We start from the raw sequence: 12,625 nt of genomic DNA, 5'->3' as shown, positions 1-12,625 counted from the left end.
CCAGAGAAGTAAGAATTAGTAAACCAAGTGTAGAGCATATGAGAAAACAAAATGTGAAAATTAAGGCAATTAATTGTTTCATTTTGTCTTTAGGAAAGTAAATAAAATCCCTATTACATTTCACTCCACAAAAATGCAATCACATCCTCAAATTTTTGTCAGAGAAATACAATGGCTTTTGATAAATTTACCGTGTTCTGTCATAAACACTTTAAATATATTTTCTGATTGATTGGAAAACAACTGCCTACTCTTGGGTACACTAACACACAGCCAATATAAGTATATGAAGACCAGAAATCATGAATATCGGGAGATATTGAACTTCTGAGTTTAGAGTTTAGAAGTTTAGAGTTTAGAAGGCAAGACCTTCTAAAGCAATAAGACTGATGACTGACAGTAACACATGGACTTGTGAGAACAGATAAACTTGTCAGAAACACCTGAGAAACCAGCCAGGAGACACACTCTGCTTTGCTGTCTTCCATGCTACTATGGGGTTTTACTAAACAGAAATGATAGGATGTTGATAACTTTCACTTCTATATATAAAATCAGAAGTAGTTGTCTTCTATGTGTTTTTAAAGTGTATTTTTCAATGGACTCTACAGTTAAAATTTCACAAAATGTTTATAAAGTGACAAAGACTCATGTCTGTATTCAGAAAAAATTCCTCCCATGTGAGGAACTGAAGTGTTTAAATGCCTGACAAGCTGCTTGTCCTTCAGCTAGTACTGGCACTAGGAAACAGGAAAGCTATGATAAGTTTTATCTTAGGAGATGTAGCCTTACTGACAGCAGAACTGTGAACTTGGCATGTCCACAGTGTTGTGACAGAGAGGAAACCAAGAGGATGGGCAGCAAGCAAACAAGAAAACCTGTGCAGCATCTGTAAGAGCGTCTCTGCAAAGCTCAAAAAGATTTGTCCTAGAGATGAGACGAGCTCCACATTCTCCTCAGTAGTCTTCAGGATCTTCAGGATGATGTTTCTGGTTAGTCACCCAGCCATTTATCCAACTGCATCCATAGGTGGGAATAGTAAGTGTGTGCACTTATGCAGCTTTGAGAAGCAGTAAAACAATTCCTGCAGAGCACTGCTCTGTGTCACCCTTGGCAGAAGAATGGGATTCCACTCCCAACACTCCCGGCACCTATAGGCAGGACCTATTCCTTGTTGCTAGGGAACCTGGCCTCAAATGTAGAGATGTTTTTGTTGGAGCTGGAAAATGTAAATGAGTTAGACTCTCCTGGACTTTAGCCTTTTCATTCTGTTTTTTTTTTTTTTTAAAGAAGATTTTTTTTAAACATTTTCTAGTTAAAGACTTGAGTCTCTTTCTGATAACAGTAGGATTTGATACCTATAAAGCATATGTTAACTGACTTTGCTAACTGATGCTAATGCAGTTCAAGGAATTTGTCTGGTCCAAGCACATAGAGGACCTTTATTTTCTCTCATGTTGAACTTTGTTTGTCTAAAAATCACTCATCTAATCATTGTTCCTTTCAATGATTAGATATGGGGACATTTGGGAGATCACCCTATAAGTGGCATAAGTCATTTGTTCTGATGTCTGTCCACTGAGTAAGGATGACAGGTTTACACTTGACGTTGAACTCTGGGATGGCCTGATGTGTTGAATGCTAGAAAAAAGGAGTGAAACTATAATCACTTGCAGTTGCAGACTAAATAATATATATCACTGTTACACTGGAATGATCCAGGCATCTGTGATTTAGATTGTGATATTAGCCAGCTTCCTTCTGAACATACTAATAGAACTTATCCCAGCTACTGAGTTTTAGAAGAGGCTTAGCTTGTAATAATACCATTACTTTCTTTTTGTTACCAGCAGAAAAGTCTCCTGTACTTCTTTCAGTGATTAAACTGTTGATGGTTAACATACTTCCCTTCTAGAACCTTCCTTTTAAAAATTTCAAAATCTCATGTGGGAAGATTAAATTCTGTTCTTCACAGGTCCATTTCAGTGTTGGATTTTTAGGATGTTTTCATAATTTCTGAGCTTTGCTTGGTTAATACACTTGGCTTCGTTCTCTGTACTGACTGCCGTTAACACTGCAGTGGTAATTTTTCTCACTGTGTATACAGGCATGTATATACTTTCCCTGCAAAGGAAGAAAACTCGTACTCAGTTTTGCCAATCCCAAACTAGCTCTAGGCTTCAAAAATTAACACCAGTATTTTATCATTTCATATCATCAGATTCATTTATAGGGGAATTGGGGAGTCACTGGATTCAAACAGGATCGGTAAAAAACACATGAATGAAGAAAGTACTCTACAAAACATCGTCCATTTGCTTCATATATTTCTTGATGACTCCACAAAATTACTATTAATCTGACATGAAATAATCTTGTCTTAGTAAACTTCAACAATTTTTGCTCTGAGCTGAGGGATATTTCCGACATTGTGAAAGAATCCCCCACACTGATTTTACTTCATAAAATGCAAAGAAACATGTACCAGAATGATGCTGTTAGAGACACCTAACAACAGGGCTCTGCACAATCTGAAACAATTAAAACAAGATTTTCTGGATTAGTTTAATTTGTTTGGAGTCCAGAACCTGCTAATTAATTGGAATGTCATTCAGCCAACAGTGTGCCCTTTTAGACATGCATATCTGTGAGCCTAAACCATAACTGCTAATAAAATGTCCAGGGGATGGCTTAAATGCATTTTCTAGTTCTTCTAATTTGGAGAAGAGATTAGAATTTAGAACTCCTAAACCCTGCATTACTTAGAGAGAACTCAGGCTGTCCCATTTACTTTTAATAACTGCTCACTATTTCAAAATTTTAGTTTCAGGGTTCCTGTAAACCAGTGTCTGAGCCACTAGACTCTGCCTTTTCTCATTATATAGACATGGTAGACATATTTATTTAAATTAAATATTTGCTCTGATTGCTCTATTATTGTCAGTGCCATCAATGCATACCTATATTTCTATCTCTGTAACATCTCTCTATCCCTTCTGCATCTCATCTCTATATCTATATCATCAAAATCTAGATCTGTATGAATCCGGTCGATCATTACTTGTCGTTTGTAGTCACCTGCTGCTCTGCAATGACTAGCGGGATCCCTGCAGTGCTGATTTGGCACCTCTCTAAGTATCACTGCCTGTTACTCAGTAGGGATTTTGCACAGTACAAGAACCTATAGACTGGCTGAACCAAAGTATTACAAGAGAGTTTTAAATAGAGAGCAGTCAGTGGGTGCCTGTGGCCTCATTTATTTTTGAAAGTCTGTACTGATGTATCTCCTCCCCAGAATTCAAATGGAAATCTGGGAGAAGATCCCTTGAAAGACAAACAGGAGAATGAGGAAGACCCTCTTTACCCCCTGCATTAACATTTCAACCTTGCCTCAAGTGCTTAGTACTGAGTTTGAGAACAAGGGAAATGATGTCCTGAGGCTTCAAGGCACTACTTTGCCTTTGTTCAGAGGTAGGCCATCCTGTCTATACAGATTACCAGGCTTTAGAAGGAAAGGCTCCCTTATGTCCTAAGAAGGTAATAACTTCTCTTCATATCACCACTATCTTGTCTCTGCAGTCATACTGCTAATTGACCTTTGGTATCTGTGACACCAGAAACCATGCTTAAAAAGCCATCTGTGCTTACCTTTAAGAGCCTACCTATTCATCAGACTCAACTGCTAGCTAATGAGTCCTCAAATATGACATACATTGTCCAACAAATTAGGTTGTAGATTACAAGAACAAGGCCATTCATCCACAGTTTACATTTGATTGTAATAGTTGACTGGTTTTTGTTGTTGTTGTTGTTGTTTTTTGTTTTTTGTTACTTTTGTAAGCTTCTGTGCAGTATTTCACTAAACAACAGCTAGAAAAAGAATCAGCGATTTACACCATTCACGAATATGAAACTCACAGGAAGTTGTTGATGGATAAAATTTACAGTCTGACTCTAAAGAATGATGTGTAATTCAAGCCAGAAATACTTCAGAATCTGAATTTGAAATTCTATTTTTTCAATGGGACTCCTCACTCTAAGGCACATCTATGTATGTCATATTTGAGGACTCATTAGCCAGCAGTTGAGTCTGATGAATAGGTAGGCTCTTAAAGGTAAGCTAGCTGCCTATATTAGAACTGAATGCGATGGTAGTTAGGATAAATTTATAGATAAGACTTTCAGAAAGCCAGAGAGGGAAGGAAGACAAGTCTCTCATGGATATCCAAGCAGCGCGTATCTCAGATTGCATGTAAGGGAGAAACAAGAAACTCTAGATATACAAGGGCTGCTCCAAAAGTAATGTCTCTGCTTTTATGTCAATCCATGACATCAGAGGTGGATCTTGGTGGCATGGTAGTAAAGATGGAATATTCTCTCCAAAATTCTGTTATATTTTGTTTCTGTGTAAGAGATAGCAGCAGTGGGACAGTCTGACACAAGACATCTGGCGTAGAAGTGTGTATGAAGCAAAGCTGTGAAACTGAATTCCTCCATGCGGAAAAAAATGGCACCCACTGATATTCATCTTGTTAATGGAGACTAGAGAGTGGATGTAAGCACAGTGAGGCAGAAAAAGTTTTTTTTCAAGCAAATCAAAAACCAAAACTTTACAACAAATAAGAAATCATCATAATCCTTGGCAAAAATAGCTGTTAGTTAACTTTGTATGTGTGTGTGTGTGTGTGTGTGTGTGTGTGTGATGAAGAACTGAATTGATAACATACATAAGTACAACATATCACATCATATGAATATTTAGTGTTTTATTTTGCACCTATAAGACCAGATCTTTTTCAAAGTAAAAATTTGACAAAGGACCACAGTAATTATTTGAAAGATTTCTGATGACTAGAGTTGCCTTTCTGAGAAATGAAGTCTACTTTTTGCAATCGAGATGATGTGTCTTATGTGTACAAGTGTGTAAGCTATTTCTTCTTCTTTTTTTAATCTTTTTAATGAATAGATCTTCTGTTGAAGGTGGGAGGTCAAAAGTTCGCATCTTCCTGAAGAACCATCATGAAGATTGAGTGCATACAAAGTGATGTGGTAAAACTCTTTATGTATGGCAGAGCAGTATTGGCAGGTAACCAGGTGAAAATCTTATGCCATTTACAGATTGTTTCTTTCATATTTAAAGTAAACGTGGAATATATAATACAATGTATTATTTTACATACATAATTGAAAATACATTCCTCTTTTCCATACCTGTATATCATTTAGTTATACAAAAATATTTGTGTCCCCTCTGGCGGTGATGATAACTTAAAGGCAGTAAAAATGCAGGAAATATAGCTCCCAGTATAATTGCAGATGTTGCTAGTAAAAGATTGTAAAGAAATACAGAAACAGGAGCATGAATTCTAACTGTTAAGTATGCTTACTGTTAGACTCTATATTGAGAAATCATCTACAGACACTGCAACAGCAGGATATATGTAGTAGTAACATTCTGGAAATAAGTGAATGTAAAACAAAATATTTCTAACTTCTTGATCATACATGCATGATGTTAACAGTGAGGAACCTGCTCTGATAAAGTATGTTTTTTCACATTGTTACTATTCCAACTCTACCCAAAGATCCTGGATAAACTGTCTTTCCACTAGGTACTGCAAAGATATATAAGATACAAAAGAGCCTTCACAATGACAATTTCTCTAACCCTGCAGTAGTTGGGAAAAATAGAACAAAGTGCTTTTACTGAACAAATGAATTGAAAGCATGGAAAGATGAAATGACTTTTATTTGAATTCATTGCAAAAAAAAAAACCATAAATGATAAGGTAATTTCATCTTAGTCCTGGATATGTACAAGCTTCTCGCTGCTTTAGTAATTAATTACCAATGTATCCTTTTAATTGATTACTTCATAAAGCATCAGTGATGGGATCTTGTAGCTGTTATCTCATTATATCGTTAAAGTATTAGTGACCTCTTGGAAACTGGGTCTCCAGGAACAGATTCTAATTCAAAATATGGTACTACCCGCATTAAAATTCTCATATTTTGCTACTAATTTTGGTAGATTTTATGTCTATCCTGAACAGTAGTTTTGGTTGATATATGAGGGCTGCTCTGAAAACAATGCCTCCTGTTTTATTATGTTGGCCCAGGACATTTGAGGCAGACGTTGGTGGTATGGCAGTAGAGATGGAATATTCCTACCAATATTCTGTTTTGCTGCCTTGTGACATATGGCAGCAAAGGGCCAGTCTCACAGAATGGCATCTGATATGGAAGTGCATCTGGATCAAAGCTGTAGAATTGAATTCCTCCATGTGGAAAAAGATTTGCCCACTGATATTCATCAGTGCTTACTGAATGTAGGCCAAACAGTGGATGTGAGCACAGTGAGGTGGTGGGTGTGTTTCAGCAGTGGTGACCATGATAGTAGGTCTCTTCCACTTGTGCGGATTTATAATAATAACAAATAATTTTATTGTGCTCTTTGTATCCGTTATAGTTTCCATGGAAATAAATATAAAGCATTACTTTTGGAACAACGAACCTTTATGAAATTTATGGGAAGCTTGGCTTATGATGCGAAAGGCTTTTATTTTGGGGCAGGTACTTCTTACTTCCATGCTGTACCTCCTGGCATCAATCCACCGGCCTTATTCATCCCCATTTCTCACTACACTCATACATCTAGGGCTCTTACACACTTATGAGGGTGTCCCTGTCAACAACTGTGAGGTGAAAGGAGTTGGATTTATTTCTGTTGATTTAAAAAATCTTCAGTGTATACATGCACATCAGAATCAGTCACATTAGTTCCACTTTTTTGTTAACGAAGAGCGTGGGTTAACAGGATCTCTACTGCTATTTTTTTTTTTTTTACCCTAAAGTGAATCGTGATCTTAGACTACCACTTTATTTCCATTTACTGTGAAAGGCAGATATAGCATCTGGATCAAATGTAGATGTCTAAAACATAATGAATGAAATAGTTCCCACATAAGACCTATGAAAGCTCTGAAAATAAAGTCTTCCTTAAAGACAGTCTGTGCAGGTTTCTGCTCTAGAATGAATTTCACACACTGGGAAGAAAAAATTATGAATCTCTTTTTCCTAAGGAATACACAATCCTTGAAAATTTTATTTTCTGTAGGTCAATCACTCTCTAAAGAGTGAATTTTGTGTCTTCAGTGGCTATGTTCATGTACATACACAAAAGATGGAACACATTAGCCTGCTGCTAAAACATATTGCCCACTTATTATTATTAGATGCTTTATCATGCCATGAGAAGTCTGAATCAGCAATTTGCCTATGGGCTTAAATACTTCAGTCTTTAAATGCGCTCATATTATGGTATTTATTTTTCTCTAGCAGTTCTGATATTATTTTAACTGTCCCCTCTTTTTGCTTACCAAGTTAAAAACAGAAAGTGTAGGAGTCCCTAAGTCAGGCCATCTAGTACCTTTATGTTGCATATAACAACAGTTTGCACAAGGGGTGCAATGGGAATGGAACTGTGTAACACCAGAAAAATAATTGCTGACCAGTTTTAAAAGAATAAATTGAAATGCAAGAGTTGCAAAATGTCTGAAGTTAAGGACTTTAAAACTCCATTAATGAACATTTCCTGAAATGAAAAAATGTCAGCTATGCTAGTCAGATATTGTGAAGGATATACTTACTACATTTTGCATATTGAAAAAAAAATAAAAATGATAGCCTTGCAGGAAAAATATTCTATACACTGTGGAGAACGCTGAATACTGAAGAAAAATGCTGTAAGGGCATGAGAAGGATGCAGGCTGGCTGTAGTCCAACTCCCCATTTGTAGCTTATTGCTGTAAAATTTCCATACACTTCCCCTGAGTACAATGAAAAACTGTGTAAAGTGATACTTCTGGCTTTGAATGAACTAACAGCACCAGGGAATTCTTACAATAAAATGGAAGAGCGGCAGCTTATACAGTTCAATCACTTTTTCCTTGGAAAAATGGATGCATAAAAATATTGCAAGAGGTCTGCCTATAATACTTTCATGGAGTGTTTAAACCTTGTTCCCAGACATTAGGCAACCTTGTGAGAAGTGGATCTGGGCACTGGCAGGATGGAACATGCTTTAGACATTACTGAAGCTTTTATAAGGTGTTGTACGTAAGACGTCCTCTGCAGAGCTGCATTCTAAGCTAAGAATCTAGTTAATTATACTTGGCTAACATTCAGTTCTAACATTCACTTGGGTTGTTTGAGGTGCAATTCAGAGTGTGCGCTGTAGGGTGTGAAGGTGCTCATTCAGCCTATCCACAAAGAGCAGGTCAGACACATAAGGACAATGATGACTGGATTACTGCAAAGCAGCTAAGAAGCCAAAATGCTTACTTTATTGGTTGAGCCACAAGTTGAAAAGTATTTGTTTTACTTTGCTGACAGCATATATACAAGATATTATGAAGTAATTTCTCCAATTTCATTGTGCTCTCCCATGATGGCAGAAGCAGATGATGATGGTATGGCAGTACATGTTGAACCTTCTCTATGTAATTTATTAAAGTGCACAGAAGTAGGCATAAAAATGAAGTTCAAAAGAAAAAGAAAGTCTTTTCCTTCCTTAATTTTTTGCCATTTTCTTCTACAGACATCAGTGAAATCCTTGGAGTACCCCAAAACTACAGCTTATAATTTATGATTCCATGTTAGTAACACCATAATGAGGCCCATAACCTTTGGCTGTATCCCCAGTCTGTTTTCTGCCCTGGAGATTCAGGCTTAGGTGACCCTCTCGTTGCCCATGGCTGAGCACAGGTGAACCTTACAGGCTTGTGCTTCACAGAGTTGAAAAAAAAAAACAAACATGGTTTAGATTTTCTTGTCTATTTTAACATAAAAATGCTTAGAGAAAAATCAGCGGGGAAAAAAAAAAAAGAGATAGAGGGTAGGGTTTGTGCTGTCTTGCAAGGCCCTGAAAATTTGCAGCAACTTCTATCTATGCAGGAAAGCAACTCCCAACTTCCAGAAGTGAGTGAGCACCTACACAGCACACTTGGTAAGACTCTGTGAAAAGCCGTGGCAAGAATTGGTTTTGGTACAATTAAAATTAGTACAATTAAAATTTTCTCTTGGGGTAAGCCTTTGATTTTAAAATTTCACCTTATAATAAATTTCCAGCTGAATCATAACCCCTCAAATTTGGAATTTGTCTGTGGAAATTTTGAGACAAGTTTAATTATATCAGTGATTATAAGAAATGACCTAAATAAAAAGTTTTGGCCTTCATGCAAGCCAATTTCGGAGGGGTTTTTACAGCGCTACATGGAGTTACACGTCATGGAAGCCAGAAATAATTTTTTCCGCTTATATTTTACTCAGGAATCTTTATAGTCTTCTAATGAAGGATCATTGTGTAATGTCCTAGAAAAGTTGCTTCAGTCTTCCTAACAAGAGCTTTGGACTGAATAAAATGGGTCCCCATAGAATCCCTCTCAGTTTTCTGCAGGAACAACTTGAAGATTTTGTGAGGTGTCTTGTCTGATAGAAATTGACAAGATACATTTTGTTGAGACATCCAACTTAGTATGGTTAAAATAGTGTTAAAATACCTGGAATTGGACTTATACTAAAATGTCTAACTTTAGCAGTAGAAATTATAAAATTTCAGCTGATGGTAGACAAATTTCTGGGAATCCTTGGTTGAAAGAAGTCTTTCAAAGATATGTTCTTTTGTCATGTTTTACAGTAAAATCTATATTAACCAGTACCAAAACTACACACAGAGGAAGCCAGATTATATTATACCACTGGATCTACTTGATTATACCATTTTTAGATTAACACTCAACTAAATAATAAAGAAAAGACTGAGTAACTTATATCCAATTCTTGTCCTATTCAGGCAAAACCAGAGTGTAAACATTGCGTGTAGAGACTTTGCTTGAAGTGTTTTTGTCGTAAGAGTAGAGTACAGAAGAAATACTGAAGGAAGAGCAGTGATTTTGGGTCAGCAAAGGGGCTGCTTTGGCAGATGTCTTTTATGAAAGATGATATAAGAGAGAGAACCGTTGTTAAATGATAAAGATCAATCAATTAGTAAATAAATTTACAACAAATTAGTGAAAGATCAACTTAACTTAGTCAATTGCAGTAACCTACCACATCTTTTGTGGAAGCAGTAGGATAGCTTTTCCCACTTGCTAGAAGCAGAAAGGGTAATTTTACATGTATGTTTGACCATATAATCTTATTTTCCTTCAAATTCACAATGATTACTGTTCTGAAAGAGCAGTGCAATGTAAATGCAATAACATTTCTTTATAGGAGATAATTTTGGTGGTGAAGACAGTGATTTGTCTAACAGTAAAACTGGGCTGCCCCAAGGTCTAGAGTTTACAAGGAATTTTGAAAAGTTTTGTGTTAGATATGGATTTGCAACAAAATATCAAGAAACCTAGCATTTATTGCAAATGAGAAACCCTGTTTTTATGCCACAGCCAACTAGTATAGCACTGAATCGGCTTTATTAGTGACTCTGCAGTACCTCCATATTTAGAATGGACGCTTGCTACTTTGTAGCAAACGCTTATCAACCCCATTAGCTATCAAGCAAACAAAACAAAAATACAAAAGATTGAAATACTGTGAGCCTCTCATTACTGAAATTGCTCTTATTACCCACGGTATCTAAACTTTATTATAGACAATGATGGTTTTCAAGTATCCTTGGGAATTTAGAGTGTTCTACAGTTAAGAAATGCAACAGTCTTGCCAACACTGAATGTCATAAGTAAATAAGCAGCAGAAGAAATTCTAACTACCAAACAGTTCAGAAGCCAAACAAAATACTACAAGCAGAAAAAAAAAGAAATCCAAACATAATTATACAGCTGGAGTTCAGGTTGTTTGGACTTGGAATGAAACTGCTTGCCCAATCCTATCAGGGGATCTTTACAGTTCCAAACCCACATATGCCTCCCATTTACTATTTCTATTCCATACCAGCCTGCTATTTTCTGCTCAACTGGTAAGCAAAAGTCACTTTAAAATTTATTTTTCAACTTGTACTTATCGTCTACTGTCAGACAACAATAACAGTCAAAAGACTATGCTACTTCATCTGTCTTTCAGGCAATCCCTCCCGGAGAGATTTTCTTTATCTAAATAGATTTTTTCAGTCTATTTCAGAGACCCATACAGAAAAAATGTTTCTTAGTGACCCACAGGAATGGCAAAGATGGCAATTAAGTTCTGCTAATGATTCTGGAAAATGTTTGCACTTCAGGTTGTCATGATCAAAGTATGTTAATGAGAAAAATATTAATATTTATAGAATAAAAAAGTCCCAGATTGTAACTTGAACACATTAAAAAGAGTTTAAAAGTATGTACGCTTGATTTTTTAAGTTAATTTTGTCATTCTGTTAAGATTAGATTGATATTGACATTGCAATATGAGTATTTTAGGTGGAGAAAGAGGCAATAGGATTCACAGCAATTCCTAGAATTATTCTGATTAAAAATAATTGTTTCTCAAAAAGGGGAATTATAAGATTTTACATTTTCTGGGGCAGAAATGTCCCTTATCAGAGTAGTAGTCCTGCAAATGGTATAAAGTTAGCATAAACCTTTATTTCTTTTGAAGACATTATTTCTTTAGAAAGAGAAGTTACTATTCCATATCTTGCCAAATAGCTCTTTTGAAAGAATCATAGAATGTCTTGTGTTGGAAAGAACATTAAAGATTATCAAGCTCCAACCCCCTGCAGTGGGCAGGCTTCCCACCCACCAGATCTGGCTGCCCGGGGCCCCATCCAACCTATCCTTAAATGACTCCAGGGATGGGGACACCCAGTTTCTTTGGTCAGCCTGTGTCAGAGCCTGACCACTCTCTGAGTAAGTCATTTCCTTCTAGCATCTAACTTAAATCTCCCCTGTTTTAGTTTAAAACCGTTCTCCCTTGTATTATCATTCATGCTGTGTAAAAAATCATTTAAAATATTTTATAAGCTCCCTTTAAGCACTGGAAGGGTGCATTGAGGTCTCTCTAGAGCCTTCTCTTCTCCAGGCTGAACAAGCACAGTTCTTTCTTCATAGAAGAGATGCTGCGTCCCTCTGATCATCTTTGTGGCTCTCCTCTGGACCAACAACTCTGCATCTTTCTTTTCAACATGGGACTACAGTTATCTACCCTTTCAAAGAGTTGATTCCTCTCCTAGTTGTAGGCTCCCTTTAGGTACTGAAAGGCTGCAATGAGGTCACCCTGCAGCCTTTTTTCTCCAGGCTGAACAAGCCCAGCTCCCTCAGCGTCTTCGTAGGGGAGGTGCTCCAGTCCTCTGATCATCTCTGTGGACCTCCTCTGGACTCTCTCCAACAGCTCCCTGTCTTTCTTGTATTGGAGACTCCAGACCTGGATGCAGTTCTCCAGATGGGGCCTCAAGAGAGCAGAGAGGGACAATCACCTCCCTGTCCTTGCAATCATCTATTCCTGCAATAATGTACACTTCCTTGGAAATACTGGACAAGCTCCTTACTTGCTGAAAATAAACATGGTACTGGACTCTAACAGGGAGAGGTGATTTTTCATTAAGTTTCTTACCTACAATGTGGAAGGTCAGAAAGTAAAGACTGGTGCTATTAGCTCTACGAAACTGGAAAAAATAGTGTTTTTTTTT

Source organism: Meleagris gallopavo, chromosome 6, assembly GCF_000146605.3.
Source record: "Meleagris gallopavo isolate NT-WF06-2002-E0010 breed Aviagen turkey brand Nicholas breeding stock chromosome 6, Turkey_5.1, whole genome shotgun sequence".
NCBI classification, from domain to species: domain Eukaryota; kingdom Metazoa; phylum Chordata; class Aves; order Galliformes; family Phasianidae; genus Meleagris; species Meleagris gallopavo.
The sequence above is the reverse complement of the archived record's forward strand: the minus strand, read 5'-3'. Positions refer to the sequence as shown.